The sequence below is a fragment of the Oryctolagus cuniculus genome, chromosome 7 (assembly GCF_051225735.1).
Source record: "Oryctolagus cuniculus isolate XC-2025 breed Fujian yellow rabbit chromosome 7, ASM5122573v1, whole genome shotgun sequence".
NCBI lineage: Eukaryota > Metazoa > Chordata > Mammalia > Lagomorpha > Leporidae > Oryctolagus > Oryctolagus cuniculus.
The window spans coordinates 18373026-18391495 of NC_142873.1; the positions used below are offsets into that span (position 1 = coordinate 18373026).

Below are 18470 nucleotides of genomic sequence, written 5' to 3' on the forward strand. Positions count from 1 at the left end.
ACCTGTCAAGTAAATAATGAAAATGAAAAAAAAAAGAAAGAAAGAAAGATCATTCACATTGCTGATTTAAAAAAAAGATGAACTGTTAATTACATTTTGGAGTTGTCACATTTTTGGAATTGCGCTGATTAACATAAGGCAACTGGGGCTTTGAGACCCATCAATGAAGGAGGCGCTAGACCAGCGATGCAATTGGTGACTTCTCTGCATCTGACACTGAGAGGAGCTGCTGGTCTGCACCTACCTAGGCTCACGGCCACTGACTGGCAGAGTCAGAAGGGCGCAGGTGGGGACTCCTTGTATTCTGGTGTCCTGTTTATTGGCTCTGTGACCTCAGGCACCTTGGCTGACCTCTCTGAGCCTTGGTTTCTTTCAAAGCAAAATAAGGACAACAATCTAGCTCACAGAGCTGTAGTGAGGAGGAAACCAAGGGAGACCTGCACTATACCGTCTTTGTAGCAGTTCCACAAAGAACTGTTACAAAGAAGCACCCCTCTTCCTGCTTCCTGCAGAGCCTGCCTGGGTAGAATTTCCCTGCTCTCAGGATCACACAAACAGGAAGAGCAACACATAAACAGAACTAGGGCTCACCAGAGGACTGAGTGCTGGTCGATCTTGTGCAGATTGTCAGGTATGCCAAAAGCCTTGAAGAATGCGCACTGCCAAGTAGGAAAACAGCCCTCAGTACTGCAGGATTCTCTAGTGGGAAGGACATGTCTGTCCTTGGGCGCACTAACAGAAGCTCTGCCCTCTGTTAAACGTGGGCATAACCACTTGCAGAACCAGTCATAGGGTTCTTTCACCTTGTGTCGGGACAGAATCTTTGACAGCTGTTTGAATTGTTATCAAGCTGCATTTCTGTATATTTTTTGAAGACTATTAAATTACAAATTTTGTAACTTGAGACTGATTCACTGAAATAAGTCACTGTATAGAAAGAAAAATAATTTTGGTGTTACAACCATATGGTTTATGGGGCCGGTGCTGTGATGCAGGTGGCTAAGTCTCCTCCTGTGGCACTGGCATCTTATATGCACACCAGTTCATGTCCCAGCTGCCTCTCTTCCAATTCAGCTTTCTGCTATGGCCTGGGAGGACAGTATAAGATGGCCTAAGACCTTGGGCCCCTGCACCCCCATGGGAGACTCGGAGGAAGCTCCTGGATCCTGGCTTCATATTGATTCAGCTCTGACTGAGCTCTCATTTGGGGAGTGAAACAGGGGAAGGAAGACCTCTCTCTGTGTCTGTAACTTTGCCTCTCAAATAAATAAATAAAATATTTTCATTTCAAGAAAAAAAAGGACAGTGACAGCCAACTGCAGACTCATCCACGGGCCCTTCCAATGCAGCATGGGTGGGAATTTGGTCACTATCTGTTATATCTTGCAGACTATTCACAGAAAGGAAATAAATGCGAAATTCCAGGTCATTGCTTTGGAAAAGAGAATACTTTATGCAATCAATTCACAAAAGAAACTTACATTTGCATATTCAATTCTGTTATAAAAACACTGTTATCCATGTAAATTATTAATATATTTGCAAAATCACCATCTTATTCTGAGGAAAGCAAGCTAATCAATTCTCAAGTCATTTCCAAAGCCTTAAAGTCCAGGTCATTTGAGTAACCAGGAAGAATAGAGTCAGATAGGGACCATTTTAAATGTGTGCCCAGAGAATTGTTGGATATTTACATTGTGCATATCTCATTTATATCTTACATTATACCCTGTAATTATGAGAGGCCTTAGCTAGAGGTCTTCACTATTTTTTAAAATCATTTACATTAGTCAGTAGTAATTCAAGTAGATATAATCTCCAATAAACTCAGTTTGATTTCCTGAGCAAAGATGTACGTGTGTGCATCTGTGTGTCTGTGTGTGTATCTTATATCTCTGTGCGTCTTTGTGTCTGATACTGTTAAGAAGTCAATAATAGGCAAAGATACTGAGAATCCTGTTCTCACTGAGTATCTACACATTCTGATCTGCCTCCACTGAAGCCAGGAATCTCTCCTTTGAGCATTTGACACTCAAAAACCATTACTATGTCAATCAGGAAAACTGATATGAAGAACAGGCCACTCAATGAAACAGGGCACAAACTCCAAAGAGATTGCTACCTTCTGAGATGCTCAATATCAGTCTTTTCTCTCCACGTGTTCAAAGACTCACAGCCTCTAAGTCAGGTGTTTTGTAGTTCAGGGATATGGCTCAGGTGTCATCACATGCCATAAAAGTGAGACTAGGAGGTGAGTTGTGTAGGAAGCTAGGAAGAAAGCCTGCAGCTCATGGACGCTCTCTTAACCAGGTCTGCTCCTCCTGAGTGCCTGTCTCTCTCAACACCTGTGATGTATCTCACTGTGGAGAAGGAAGGCAGTGTACCCTCATCTCCATCAGCATTGACCCATAGACTCCTGATGTGTTGTGGAGCTGTCCATCTCAACTGTATCCTGTAGACCTCTATATGACTATGTCAGTGCCTTACAGGATAGGAGTAATTTTTCCCATGCGAAAGAGGCATTATCATAACTTATAGAGCAACAGGCATAAGAAGACATTAATCTGAGGGTCACTGAGCAATCAGTTCACACTTTTAAGGATGTTTTCATAGAGGCAGGGACTTGGCCCAAGCCTGTGCCATAGTTGTATTTCTTGGAACCCTTTAAGCTCTTGTGCTCACTCTCCCAGGAGAGCTGTAGGGAGTGATGACAATAGTCCAAATGCAATGGCCAAAGTTCAGATTTTTGAATATAATGAAAATACCAGGAAATATGCAAAAGCTGAAACTCTTATGACAGTCACTGATCCTGTTCATGATATTGCATTTGCTCCAAACTTGGGAAGATCTTTCCATATTCTAGCAATAGCAACCAAAGATGTGAGGATTTTTACACTAAAACCTGTGAGGAAAGAACTTACTTCATCTGGTGGACCAACAAAATTTGAAATCCATATAGCGGCTCAGTTTGATAATTACAATTCTCAGGTCTGGAGAGTGAGCTGGAATATAATAGGAACAGTGCTAGCATCTTCAGGAGATGATGGCTGTGTACGATTGTGGAAAGCTAATTATATAGACAATTGGAAGTGCACTGGTATTTTGAAAGGTAATGGGAGCTCAGTCAATGGGAGTTCTCAGCAGGGAAATGTAAATCCTTCCCTAGGTTCAAATATTACAAATCTTCAAAATTCATAAAATGGATCTTCTGCTGGCAGAAAGCACAGCTGAGTACAAGCTACCTGGAGTGACTTTGTTGTTTTGCTGCTTGTTGCATGCACACAGAAATGGAAAGCAAACTCCTTTTCCCCTTCCCCAGTGCCCTTTGACCTCTCCCAAGATACACCAGCAGCCTGCTTAATACTAATCACAGTCCAAAAGACCTTTAAAAACACAGTGGATATCAATTTGTTTGTACTAGTCAGTTTATTGACGCTACTTGAAACTTTTGAGATATAAATGGAGAGGCTTTTTGTTGAGACATTGTCAGCAAAACAATTTTTTGAAATGTTCTTGAAACTAACTTGGCTTAAAAATTAGAAGAATCCTTACTATCCTTCTGAGTAGTGGGGAGGAAGGAAAATACCATTTTATTCCCTTTGGAGAATGTAGGCATGTTTCTTTTGTTTTCTAAAACAGCAAAAATGATGAATTTTTATAAGTTTAATTTGAAGATTGAATAAATATCTTTCATAAAGAAAACTTAGCAGTCATTTCTGATTACATGCCAAAACTGATTTTCAAATGATGCAGGTTTGTTTTTTGTTTTTTTTTTTTTGTTTTGTTTTTTTTTTTTTTTTTTTTTTTTTTTTTGATAGGCAGAGTGGACAGTGAGAGAGAGAGAGACAGAGAGAAAGGTCTTCCTTTTGCCATTGGTTCACCCTCCAATGGCCACCACGGCTGGTGCGCTGCAGCCGGCACACCACGCTGATCCGAAGGCAGGAGCCAGGTGTTTCTCCTGGTCTCCCATGGGGTGCAGGGCCCAAGCACTTGGGCCATCCTCCATGCACTCCAGGGCCACAGCAGAGAGCTAGGCTGGAAGAGGGGCAACCAGGAAAGAATCCGGTGCCCGGACCAGGACTAGAACCCGGTGTGCCCGCGCCACTAGGTGGAGGATTAGCCTATTGAGCCACAGCACTGGCCTCAAATGATGCAGTTTTGGCTGATCAGGGTTCATGCTAAAGGTAGGCTTTGCTACCAACACAGCAATTCAAACTTCCTGCTATTTTTGTGTCATATCTATGAGAAGAATTGCATTTAAAGAAAGGAAAAGTAAATGAATAATAATAGAATAAATGGGGGGGGTACTTTAAGTGAAAGAGAAAAATGTTCTTGATGTGGTTAAACAGGGTTGGTCAGAAGTCAAACACAAACATTAGAAAGTTAAATACTAAAAGAATAATTTCCAACTTATTCTATGAGGTCAACATTTGATTAAACAACAACAAAAATGAACAGGGGCTGGCACTGTGGTATTGTAGCTTAAGCCTCTGCCTGCAGAGCCAGCATCCCATATGGAAACTGGTTTGAGTCTTGGCTGTTCCACTTCTGATCCAGCTCCCTGCTAATGCACCTGGGAAAGCAGTGGAAGATGGCCCAAGTGCTTGGGCCCCTGCACCCACGTGGGAGACCTGGAAGGAGCTCCGGGCTCCTGGCTTCAGATCAGTGCAGCTCTGGTCGTAGCAGTCATTTGGGGAGTGAACCAGCAGATGAAAGACCTCTCTCTCTCTCTCCCTCTCTCTCTAGCTCTACTTCTCTCTGTAATTCTTTCTTTCAAATAAATAGAATAATTCTTAAAAAAAAGATTCTCAGGAAACAAGGAATAAAAAGATTTTCCTCAGTTTGAAAAAGGACAGGTTGAAAACCCTCTTGTCAATGTTGCATTTAATGGCGAAAGCTTGAGTGTTAAGATCAAGAACAAAAGAGCCGCCTACTCTCACTATTCCTATTCAAGACTGTATTGAAGGTTGTAGCCTGCTTAGGAAGTCAAGAAACAAAGCGTCCAAACTGGAAAAGAAGAAGGAAAAAAGCATCTTTATTTTCGGATGATATGTGCACATATGTAGACAATCCAATGGGATCTAAAACAAACAAAAACCTCACAAACTATTGAAACTAATCAGGGAATTTTGCAAGGTTACAGGATGTAAGACAGATATAAAACATTCAAGCATATTTCTACTTATCAGCAACAAACAACTGGAGGGTGGAAATTTGAAAATATTATTTACAATGCCATCAAAATGTGAAATACTTAATCTGGTAAAAATAGTTGAGGTCTTTTTTTAAAAAAATAAAGATTTGGTTGTTTATTTGAAAGAACTACAAACAAGGAGAAGGAGAGGGAGATGAAGAGAGAGAGAGAGAGAGAGAGAATCTCCCATCCATTGATTCATTCCACAAGCGGCCACAATGGCCAGTGCTGGGCCAGGCTGAAGCCAGGAACCAGGAGCTTCTTCCAGGTCTCCTACATGAGTGCAGAGGCCCAAGCACTGGGGCCATCCTCTACTGCTTTCCTAGGCACATTAGCCGGGAGCTGGATTGGAAGTAGATCAGCTGGGACTTGAACTGGCACCCACATGGGATGCTGACGTTGCAGGAGGCAGCTTTTACCTACTAAGCAACAACACCAGCCCCCCAAAATTTAAGACTTGTACAACAAAATAAAAAAAAAAATCCTTGAGAGATATTTAAGGAGACCTATGTAAAAGAGAGATATCTTGTTCAGGGGTGAGAAGACTCAAAATTGTTAATATGTCAATTCTCAAATTGGGTTCAGTGTCAACCCTAAGAACACCTACAGCAGGCTTGTGTGTGAAAATTGATAGATGATTCTTAAATTATATGGAAATGGATGGAATCTTAATATTGAGAGAAAAATGTGTAGACAAACACTTTATGATTTATAAGCTTGTTATAAGTTTCCAGTAATCAAAATAATGTGGCATTGGCCTCAGAATAAATGAATAGAGGGGCTGGCATTGTTGTGCAGTGGATTAAGCCATCTGTGACACCAGCATGCCATGTGAGCATGGGTTTGAGTCCTAGCTGCTCCACTTCTGATCAGCTCCCTGCTATGGCCTGGGAAAGCAGTAGAAGATGGCCCATGTGCATGGGTCCCTGCACCTGCGTGGCAGAAGCTCCTGGCTCCTGGCTTCAGATTGGCCCATTTCTGGTCATTGTGGCCATTTGGGGAATGAACCAGTGGATGGAAGACCTCTTTCTCTCTCTGCCTCTGCCTTTCAAATAAATAAACAAATATTTTTCTTTAAAAAAAAAAAAGCTTTATTTTCTTTGAAAGAGTTACACAGGTAGAGGAGAGAGAGAGAGAGAGGTCTTCCATCTACTGGTTCACTCCCCAATTGGCTGCCAAGGCCAGAACTGCGCCAATCTGAAGCCAGGAGCTTCTCGCAGGTCTTCCACGTGGGTGCCAGGGTTCAAGGACTTGGGCCATCTTCTATTGCTTTCCCAGGCCATAACAGAGAGTGGGAATGGAAGTAGAGCAGCCGGGTCTTGAACCAGCACCCATATGTGATGCCAGCGCTTCAGGCCAGGGCGTTAACCTGCTGTGCCACAGCGCCGGCCCCAATAAACAAATCTTAAAACACACACACACACACACACCCCACACAAGATGCATTTGGGACAGGAGTTTTACCTGGCAGTTAAGATGCCCATGCCCACACTAAAATACCTTGGTTCAACATCTGGGTCTGGCTCCTGACTCCAGCTTCTTGCTAATGCAGATCCTGGGGGGCAACAGGGATGGCTCAACAAACTGGGCGCCTGCAACCCCCAAGGGAGACCTGACTGAGTTCTAACTCATTGGCCCAGCCCAGCCCTGGCCATTGTGGGAGGCACAGGGGAGAAAACCAGGAAAGGGAAGTGCTTTCTATTTGTCTTTCTCTGCCTCTCAAATATAAATCATTTCAAAAGATTAATTTTGATCTTTAATTAATATCATATACAAGAATTAACTCAAAATAGACTTTCTAGTCAAAATAGACTATACACCTAAAGGAAAGATGGAAACCACAGTACTTCTACAAGGAAATACATAAGAAGTATTTGTGATTTTGGATCAGGTAAAATAAAATTAAAATTACAAATAATTTTAATTAAATACAAATAAAATTATAAATAATCAAATTAATATGCTGGATGTTTTCAAAAGTGACTTTTTCAAAGTCACTGTTTATAACATATAAAAAAGTAGCCACAGACTCAGAGAGACTATTTCCAATCATGTATCTGGGTCTTTCTCTGACTACATGAAGAATTCTCAAAACTCAGTAACAAGAACGCAGTCTAACTGAAAAAAAAATGGGCAAAATGTTTGAACTCAACAAAGAGGACATACAGGTGGAAAATAGATACAGAAAAAGATGGCTACACCATCAGCCATTGGTTGGCAAAGATGTGGAGGCATCAGGAATCCCACTGCCAAGGAGAAGGTGAGATGGAGCCATCACTTTTTCCATGTATGGTGGTTTTCTTCTTGGCCATCCCATTTGCTGGCACACAACTGTTCCTAGTAGTCTCTTAGGATCCTGTACATCTGTGGTACCAAGTTTCAGTCCTTCATTTCTGACTTCACTTGCGTTTTCAATCTGTTTTTCTTAATCTACTTAAAATTTCCCAAATTTGCTTATCTTTTCAAAGTCAACTCTTACTTCTTGTTCTCTATTGCTTTCTGCTTCCCAATTTCTATTTCATTTACTTTGCCCCAATCTGTTATAAAGTCTAATTAATTAATTTAGTTGAAAGGGAGAGAGAGAGAGAGAAACCTTTGACTCACTGGTTCACTCCTCAAATACCTGCAACAGCCAAGTCTGGGCCAGGCTGAAGCCAGGGACCTGGAACTCCATCTGGATCTCCCATGTGGGTGCAGGGACCCAAGCACTTGGGCCATCTTCCACTGCTTTCCCAGGCCATAGCACAGAGCTGGATCGGAAGTGGAGCAGCCTGGATTTGAAGCTGTGCCCATATGGGATGCTGGCGCTTTAGGCCAGAGCTTTAACCCACTGTGCCTCAGTGCCAGCCTCCCATTTAGTTCTGATCTTAATTTTTTTCCTTCCTTTTGGAATCTTGGGTTTAATTTGTTCTTTTCCTAGTTGTCTAAGTTGTTAATATTAGGTTGTTTGTTTGGGGTCTTTTTTGACATATGTGTTTTGTCCTGTGAACTTCAATTTTTGAACTGTTTCTGCTGTATCCCATAAGCTCAGTATGTTGAGTTTCCATTTTCAATTTTATCAAGATATTTTTAGTTTCAATTTTAATTCCTTCATTGACCATTGGGTGTATAATAACATTTAATTTCCACAGGTCTATGAATATTTGGACATTCTTTTTATTATTGATTTCTAGTTTCATACCATTATGGTCAGAAAAGATATTTGAATTCAATTATTGTCAATTTGTTCAGATTTGTTGTGTGGGGGTGGCACTGTGGTGCAATGTATTAAGCTGTTGCTAAGGATGCCCACTTTCTTGGGGTCAATACTATGGCATAGTGGGTAAAGCTGCTGCCTGCAATGCCAGTATCCCACATGGGTGCTGGTTCAAGTCCTGGCTGCTCCACTTCCAGTCCACCTCTCTGCTACAGCCTGGGAAAGCAGTAGAGGATGGCCCAAGTCCTTGGGTCCCTGCACTCATGTGAGAGACCCAGAAGAAACTCCTGGCTTCTGGCTTCGGATCAGTGCAGCTCCCATCGTTGTGGCCATCTGGGGAGTGAAGCAGTGGATGGAAGACCTCTCTCTCTCTCTCTCTCTCTCTCTCTCTCTCTCTCTCTCTCTGCCTCTTCTTTTCTCTCTGTGTAACTATGACTTTCAAATAAATAAATAAATCTTAAAGAGAGAGAGAGAAAGGATGCCACCAGGTTTGACTGTCAGTTATTCTGTGCTTCCCACCCAACTTCCGAATACTAATGTACCTGGGAGGTGTCGAGTGATGGCCCAAGTACTTGGGTTCCTGCCACCCATGTGGGAGACAGGATGGAGTTTCTGGCTCCTGGGTTCTGCATGGCTCGGCTCTGACCATTGCGGCCATTTGTGGGATTGAACCAGCAGATATAAAAACAAACAAACAAATAATCTTTTTTTTAAAGAAATAGTATTTCTGGGGCCAGCACTGTGGTGCAGTAGGTTAATCCTCCACCAGCTGCACCAGCATCCCATATGGGAGCCGGTTCTAGTCCCGGCTGCTACTCTTCCGATACAGCTCTCTGCTAATGGCCTGGGGAAGTGGTGGAAGATGCCCAAGCCTTTGGGCCCTTGCACCCATGTGGGAGACCAGGATGAGGCTCCTGGCTCCTCGCTCTGGATCGACGCAGCTCCAGCTGTTGTAGCCAACTGGGGAGTGAACCAACAGAAGGAAGTCCCTCTCTCTGTCTGTAACTCTACCTCTCAAATAAATAAAAGTACATAAATTTAAAAAAATGAGGTTTTTATTTTTTAACAAAGACTTGTTGTGTGACCTAACATATAATCTATCTTGGGAGATTTTCCATGTGTGCTTAATAAGTGTTATGTATTCTGCACATGCTTCTTTTCAATTACAAATTCAAGGTCAAAGAAAAATAAAGTCAGGCAAAGCTGAAAAGGATACTACAGTAATGATTGAGAATTTGTTTGGACACCAGATAATGATAGCTACTCCTAGCAGATAACATTTATTTTTCTATGGAATTCTTTTTTATGGAATAAAATTCTTTTTACAGAATAGAATTTCCGTAAGTTAATATTTTAATAATATGCAGATCTCTCTAAACTTACTGTTTTCCTTACAAATAATCACTTAATGGAGGATGGGAAGAAAAGGCAGTCACACTATTTTAGAAAGTGCAATTGAGTGGAAAGAAATGATGGGATGGAGAGAAATTCATTACTTATCGGAATTCCAAAACACTGGCTTTTGTGGAAGTTAAATAGAGAGGAAAACAAATCTAAGTGAAATTCATATCACGATCTATGGTCTCTGTAAATTTAAATTGTTTTTCTTTAATTATAACCCAAATAGACTGTGCCAGTGTGTGCACAAACACTGTATCTCCTGTACATACCATGTCATAAATGGTGCTGGTGGCTTCAAATGTCTGTTACACACAATTCGCAATAAGGCCAAGTGACCCCACTCTGTCCCATTCCCAGGAACTTGATCATTATCTCTGTATTACAGAAAGATGTCTATATTTCTTTCCTTAAGGGCATTTCATGGAGTTTAAGGGGAGCACCAGCCCTCTATCTGGACACCATCAGCACCTAAATGAGATTTAAAAAGCATGGACATCTATGCTACAGTATGGATGAACGCTGAGGATGTTATGCTAAGTGAAATAAGCCAGCCACAGAAGGTGAAATGCTGTGTGAGTCCACTTCTCAGAGGCTCCTGGAGTCAAGGTCAGAGACAGATGGAGGGTGCTGGTTGCCAGGAGCGTGGGGGAGGGGACAGGGAGGACTGCTTAGAGTGGACAGAGTTGCAGTTTGGAAAGATGAAGAAGTCTGGCAGTGGATGGTACTGACGCTGTACAATAACGTGAATGTCCTGAATGCTACCAAAGTGGACGTTTTAAAATAAAATTGCCAATTTTATGTCAGGTATATTTTATAACATTTTTTTAAAAGAGGCCTTAACACAAATGACTGAAGGAAGTGTGAAAATAAAGGAGATTTTGGAGAAAAATTACATAGCTGGTAGAAGCATTTTCCACTAGGAATGTATCCCCACCTCCACAAAAATTGTAATTTAATAAAAACATCCATGGGTGATTCAGTCCATGGAGATCCCTAGAACACACTCTGTCCCTGTGGGGAAGGTATTCTCTGTGCTATAAGCTTTAGAATCTTGAAATCAGATCTGGACAGGATCTGACTTCAAGTCTGGAAAATAGTGATCTATATTATAAGACTTCTAATACGTTGAAATTAAAATCTAGTTAGTAACTTTTTTAAAAAAATATATAGAAGAAACATACATTTTATCCCTGGTATCTGGCACATCTCTCCTGATGTCCACATGTCTACTGATAAGGATGTTTAATCCATATTTGAAAAATCCACTATAAAATTCCAGATCGGAATGGTTAAAATTGCCAACTGCAAGAAAACATAATTAGAGTCACATAAGTAAAGACTTATCACAACACATGGAGCAGGGCAACAGGGGCAACACTGTGCTGGCCTTGCTTCTTTTACAAGGAGACAGAATCATTTTGTTGGAAGCTAAAGAGCCCACCATTGACAAGGTTAAAGATGGAAGCACAGAGCACTGACACAAGTCAAAGCAGGTTCCCTAGCAAAGTGTAGTCAGAATTGGGTCTTCCAGTGAAGGAATCCTTAGGATACTTGGTGCACTGGTGATTCTCGACTGTAGTGTGACATGATAGTGACAAAAGGACTTGCGGCAGGCAGAGGGATGAGCGTGGAAATCCCTCTCCAAAGTTCCATATCCAGAGAACAAGGTGAGATAATCAGACGGCAGCCCAGATAAATCAGTCACAGTAATAAGTGAAGCGGGGGGCGATTCCCCTTTCAAAGGTAAAAATTCTTTTTTTTTTTTAATTTTTTTGACAGGCAGAGTTAGACAATGAGAGAGAAAGAGACAGAAAGGTCTTCCCTCCATTGGTTCACCCCCCAAATGGCCACTGCGACTGGTGCATCTGAAGCCAGGAGCCAGGCACCTCCCCGTGGTCTCCCATGCAGCTGCAGGACCCAAGCACTTGGGCCATCCTCCACTGCCTTCCTGGGCCATAGAAGAGAGCTGCACTGGAAGAGGAGCAACCAGGACAGAACCAGCGCCCCAACTGGGACTAGAACCTGGGGTGCCAGTGCCGCAGGCCGAGGATTAGCCTCGTGAGCCCCAGCGCCAGCCTCAAAGGCAAAAACTCTTAAGTAGAAATACAAACCAAACATAGTCATAAAAGATAAAATTAAGTAAAATGCTTCACAGTGAAAGAATGGTCAAAGAATCAAAGAGGCCAAATATCATCACAAGAAGGTATACAATTTCACTGGCAGAAGCACGCAGAGAGTCATTTTATACTAAGAGTTATGTCACAGATTTCATAGCAGTGTTCTTGCAGGAGTGTTTAATAACACCAGACATTAAATCTCAATGCACAGCACATTAAGGACAGAGATCCTACATGAGGAGTAAGTGCACAGTGACTCCTGTTGTTGACTTTACCAATTGACACTCCTGTCTATGGCATCAGTAATCTCCCTATGCTCCAGTCATGAGTTTCCAAGGCTATGGAAGCCCTCTGAGTTCTCCGACTCTTATCTTGTTTAGACAAGGTCATAGTCAAAGTGGAGGTTCTCTCCTCCCTTCAGAGAAAGGTACCTCCTTCTTTGAAGACCTGTTCTTTCCACTGAGATCTCACTCACAGAGATCTTTTGCCAGAGTGTCTTGGCTTTCCATGCCTGAAATACTCTCATGGGCTTTTCAGCCAGATCTGAATGCCTTTAGGGCTGATTCTGAGGCCAGAGTGCTATTTAGGACATCTGCCATTCTATGAGTCTGTTGAGTATCTCACTTCCCATGTTGGATCACTCTCCCCTTTATTTATTCTATCAGTTAGTATTAGCAGGTACTAGACTTGCTTATGTGCTCCCTTTGACTCTTAGTCCTTTCATTATGATCAATTGCGAACTGAAATTGATCACTTGGACTAGTGAGATGGCATTGGTACATGCCACCTTGATGGGATTAAATTGGAGTCCCCTGGTATGTTTCTAACTCTACCATTTGGGGCAAGTCAGCTTGAGCATGTCCCAAATTATATATCTCTTCCCTCTCTTATTCCTACTCTTATGTTTAACTCTTATGCTATAACGAGTACTCAAATAATATATTTCACTTTGTGTTTCTATGGGGGTGCAAACTGTTGAAATCTTTACTTAATGCATACTAAACTGATCCTCTGTAAAAAAAAAAAAAAAAAAAAAAAGAAAAGAAAAGAAAAGAAACTATCAACTCCCAACTTGACTCTCACTGGGATTAAACATGACAATAGGTCTGATCTGATTTCATCATCATTAAAAAAAATCATCTATTATTTTTCACTTTATGTTTCTGTGTGGGAGCAAACTGTTGAAATCCTTACTTAATGTATACTAAGCTGATCTTCTGTATATTAAGATAATCGAAAATGAATCTTGATGTGAATGGAAGGGGAGAGGGAGTGGGAAAGGGGAGGGTTGTGGGTGGGAGGGACGGTATGGGGGGGAAGCCATAGTAATCCATTATTCGTACTTTGGAAACGTATATTCATTAAATAAAAGTTAAAAAAAAATAACACCAGACAATGATACAACAAAACACCTGCAGAAACATGGTTTGAAATACTAACATGTACTGCCAGGAAGAAATAGGAATAGAATTAGAAAAAAAAAGATTTATTTGTTTGAAAGAGCTAGAGAGAGAGAGAGAGAGAGAGAGAGAGAGAGAGAGAGGTCTTCCATCTGCTGGTTTACTCCTCAAATGGCTACAACAGCTGGGGCTGGGCCAGGCCAATGCCAGGAGCCAGAAGCTTCTTCCAGGTGCTGCATGTGAGTTCAGGGGCCCAAGCACTTGGGCCATCTTCTGCTGCTTTCCCAGGCACACTAGCAAGGAGCTGGGTGCAAAGTAGAGCAGCCGGGATTCAAACCGGTGCCCATATAGGATGCTGGCATTGCCTGAAGCAGTTTAACCCACTATGCTTAAACTATTCCAACAATGGAATATTTGAAGTACAACTTTGAATCTGAGGAAACAGTAGGAAGGAATAAGCTAAGCAAAACTTAAGCCTCCACTAGGCAGACGCAGGCAGAGCCTGGATATCCTCCTGGGTGGTGTTGGCTGCTGGTGGGGGGTGGAGGGTTGGTCTTTTACAATCGGAACCTGGTGGGAGCAGGTGTATCCTTTCTCGGCCTTTTGGCTGAGATCAAGAGTGGAGATCAGGTGATACCCGGAGTCTCTTGGTGGCATGTGGAACCTGCAGCTCCACATGGCAGCAACAAGAATTAATGAAGTGAGGTGGGGCTTATCAGCAGGTCTCACACTGAGGTCCCCTGCTTTGGCCCTGCTGGCCAAACAATAACCAAGTGGAAATGATAGGACTAAAACACACAGTAAGCTTAAAAAACTTGCTGAGTGGGCCAAGTGGTCGAGTGGTGATGATGTAGGAAGGAGCCGGTGATCTCAAGGACCAAACAGTAGAATGTAACCAATCGGAAAAACAGAGAGAAAATAGGCTGAAACAAAATGAAGAAAATCTCATGGCTCTGTAGGTTAATAAGGTAAATTTGTATAAGAATTATAGAAGGAGAGGAGAGAAAGTAGGATTGAAAACCTATCTAGGGGCTGGCGCTGTGGCATAGCAGGTAAAGACGCAGTCTGCAGCTCCAGCATCCCATATGGGTGCTGGTTCGAGTCCCGGATGCTCCACTTCCCATCCAGCTCTCTGCTAAAGCCTAGGAATAGCAGTGGAAGATGGCCCAAGTCCTTGGGCCCCTGCACCTGCATGGGAGACCCGGAAGAAGCTCTTGGCTCCTGACTTTGGATAGGCTCAGCTCTGGCTGGGGTTGCAGAGGGCCTGGGCCATAAGGGGCGGGGGCGGGGGGGCTGCGCCTGGCCCTCACAGAGCTTTCCGGGCAGCCCTGGGTGCTGCATGGTCAGCACCCACCTGTCACCCACCCACCCATCCGTCCATCACCCATCACCCACCCATCTGTCCACCCCGCCCCTGCCCCGCCGCGCGGACCACCCGGGCGCCAGGGCTCAGCCCCTACTCCGGCCAGAACATCCACGGGGTCCCCTCCTGCTGCTGGGGGACCCCCAGGTGAGGACCCTCCCACCAGCCTCCCTGCCCCTGCTGCCTCCTGCCTCCGGGGCCCTCAGCCCTGCCCTGTGGACCCCCGCCGCCCTGCGGACCCCCTCCTCACCTTGCCTGGCTCAGCCCCGCCCCCCAGCGCGGCGTCTTTGGTCTGGCACGAGAGGTTCCCTCACTTCCTCCCGCCCCGCCTTGGCCACCGCCACAGCCACGGCCAGGGCTCCGAGACCGGTCCACCCCGCACAGGCGGCCAAGCCGGGCCCAGCCAAGCTCAGAGCTCCCTGAGAGCGCCTGGGTGTGACCCCCAGGGGCCGCTGCCCCTCTCTGAGTGCCCGGGGAGCGGTGGACACCCGGCCGCTGGCCTGGGAGAAGGCGGGGCCGGAGGCGCCAACCGACCATGTCCTCGCTGGGGCGGGCCACTCATTCATTTTCTCATTCATTCATTCACTCACTCACTGGTCCGCCCAGGAGCCCAGCCCTCCCTCCTCTGTGCAGCGTCTGGGGCGGGGGCCGAGGAGGCGCTCCTGGCCCCGCGGCCCCCGCCTGACCCGGCCCCACCCCCGCCGACATTCCCGCCCGGCTACAGGACACATTCCGTGGTTTGCAGCAGACTGGCCAGCTCCTCAGAGCCTCAGATGTGGGCACAGTGGGTGGCGGCCGAGGGCCAGGAGACAGAGCACCCCGACCCCCACCCCAGCGCCGGCACACAGCAGGGGATGCGGGGTGGCACTCAGATGGGCAAGGGGGCACCCGCCTGCCTAAACCCGGACATGGCTCCCTAGGGCCCCGCCCACCCACCCTCAGCTCCATCCCGCCCCAGGGCCTTTGCACAGCCACGCCTTCGGCTCCCAGACCTCAGACCCTCCGCCAGCGCCCCCTCCTCAGCGTCGGCCCCGTGCCCACGAGCCCCCGGCCTGGCTGCAGATTCATGGCAAAGCCTCTTGGGGGGTCCGAGCACAGCCGCCCCCGGGTGCCCATCCTGCAGTTCCAGCCTGGGCAGCGGCCTCACGGCGGGCAGGGCAGACCGAGGCTGGCGGCGGCCGGTGCCTGTCCTTAGCCCCGCGCGCCCGTGCTCTCGCTTCCTCCGTGGGCCCCCCCACGGAAGGGGCAAAGCCATGGAAGCGGCTCTCATGGCCACGCAGGCTACGGGTCATGTTTTCCCGCCCTGGATCCCGGCTAGCCCAGTGTAGACGCTGCTCCTGTAGGCGCTGCGGCCCCACTGGGCTCGAATGCCTCCCATGACGGGGATGCACAAAAGGCTTGCGTGGCCCTGGCGGGCACGTGGCCCCTCCCAGGCCCCAGGGCAGCCACGCTGTGCTGGGGGCCTGGTGAGGGGGTGACGCGGCTCAGGGATCCTGCTGAGGGCTGAGAAGGGGCGAGCGCTCAGGTGCCCCCAGGCCGCACCTCTGCAGAAACCCCCGCTGACATGGGCCCCTGGCTTGCTGGGAGGGGGGCATAATCCCCCCTGAACGGGAGCCTGGGCCTCTGCTTTGTTGCCACCCCGACCCCCTCCCTGCTCTGCTCCAGCTACGCGGGCCTCCTGGCTCCGTACTGCCCCAGGGCCTTTGCACCAGCCGTGTCCTCCGCCCCCTTTTCTCTTTGTTCATTTTGCCAGCTGCCGGGACTCAGCTCTGTGGCCACCCAGGGCCACACGGGCCCCTGCCCCCCACCACCCCCACCTGCCCTTCTCTTGAGACTGGGCGGGGCACATGATAAATGCTGGCCAAGGGGAGACCGACAGCTGAAGTTGACCCCGGAACTCGGCACTGGGGACTGGGGACCCCTACCCCCACCTGGCAGCTGCAGGGGACAGGGCCCCGGAGCCACGGCCATGAGACCCAGGCTGCTTCCCGGAGCGGGACGAGACTGGGCCCCTAACCGCAGGCTCCGAGTCCCTGGGTGGACGGCCCGGGCCTCTCCTGGCCCCCAGCCTAGCCCCACGGCCCCCAGCCCGACCCGGAATCTCTCCCTCCCCCAAGTCGCGGTCCCAGCCCTGAGGGCCATGGCCTGGCCCCCTAGAAACTTCTGGAAGGGCGCCGAAGATTAGAGGAGCTGCCCCAGCCCTGCTCCACGTGGACGCCCCCGGCCCTGCCTGGAGCCCCCGGGGGCCGCCTGCCCACAGAACCCCCCCGGGGGGGCTCAGGGACCTAGCTGAGCCGGCCACACGGCCCCGGGGCCACAACGCTGGCCCACGTGGGCCCAGCGCCCACTCACCATCCACCACATCTTGGTCGTCATGTGGTAGCACAGCTGCCACTTGACCGCGGCCTCGCCAGCTTTGCTGAGCACCTGGACCCCCAGCACCTCCACGCTGGCTCAGGGCGCACGGACAACCCTACCCCCGCCCGGCCGCGGGTTTGGCGCGCGTGACCCCCATGGCCTGGGACCCACGGAGCTGGAGTGGGGGAGAAGGAGAGAGAGATGGAGGGGGCGGCTGCGACGGGACCTCTGGCTGGTCGGCGAGTGGCCACCCATGGCACCGGGATGCAGGGGCGGCTGCGACTCTGATTGGTAGTCCCCCGCCCCCGCCCCCCAGGAGGAGAGGCTGCTCCCAGCCCTGCCACCCGCTCGCCAGCTCCTGTGTCCAGCTGTGCTCATAGGGCCTGTGGAGCCGCCGGACACCTCCCACCACCTTCCACGGCCCCTTCCTGGAGGCCAAGGGCCGCGGCCTGGGGAGGGGACACCCTCTGCGCAGGGAGGAGGGGCCAGGTCCCCTGGCTGCGGGCGCTGAGGCGGCCGTGCACGCATGGGGCGCCAAGGGTGTGCTCGACTTGCAGGGCAGGACCTCGGGGGACCCCGGGGCTCTGGAGCGGCCTTGGCTGCCTCTGCCTTGGGCAGCGGGGCAGCCACAGGGCTGGGGGGGCGGCTGGCAGCTGGAGGGCGCCCCCTCCTCCAGTGCCCACCCCGCGTCGCGTCTCCCCCAGGAGGGCGCCTCCTCCCTCGGGCCCGGGGACTCCCACGCGAGCTCCAGAGCCGGCCAGGGGCCCAGGAGGCAGCGCCCGGCCCGCAACCAGCCCCCGCACCTGGACCGCACCGGACCCTGGCGAGGAAAAGCCGGGCGAGCCACTGGTGCCTGGGACAGCAGGGACGCGGCGCATGCGGGATTCCTTGCGGAGGCCCCGCCCCGCGCCGTCATTTGCCTCTGAGCCTCATGGTCGCTGCGGAGGACGACTCCAGGGCTGTGCAGGACCCAGGGCTGTGCGGGTCCCAGGGCTGTGCGGGTCCCAGGGAGGCAGGGCCGAGGCGGGAAGGGGACGCCATGGGTGGGAGAGGAGGGGAGAAGGGCGGAGCCGCGGCCGCCCCCTCTCACCCGGAGCCCCCCCTCCCCGGGCGCATTTCCACCCGCGGAGGTCGAGGCCCAGCGGCGCAGCCCGGCCGGGCAGGGCGGGGACCCAGGCCTGGGGCGTTGCCCATGCCGGGCCGCGCTTTCCCAGGCTCAGGGCTCCCGCATGCTCCCCGGGGAGACCCCGAGCAGTGCTTGGTAGGGAGGCGGGCGGGCGGACCACACTCCGCTGCCTGAAGCCCTCGAGGGGCGGAATCCAAGAACCGGGGCGGAGCCCCCAGGGCTGCTCTCAGGGCCCGGGGATCTAACGGCGCCCAGACCGAAAGCGGGCCCAGAGCAGAGCGCAGGGCGGGTGGAGATTTGATTAAAGAGACGATG

General features: G+C 48.6%; 1 pseudogene; it reads left to right on the forward strand.

Annotated features, from left to right (window-relative positions):
• Positions 1 to 633: 633 nt before the first annotated feature.
• LOC149125339 (nucleoporin SEH1 pseudogene) lies at positions 634 to 3353 on the forward strand (annotated as a pseudogene).
• Positions 3354 to 18470: the final 15117 nt, after the last annotated feature.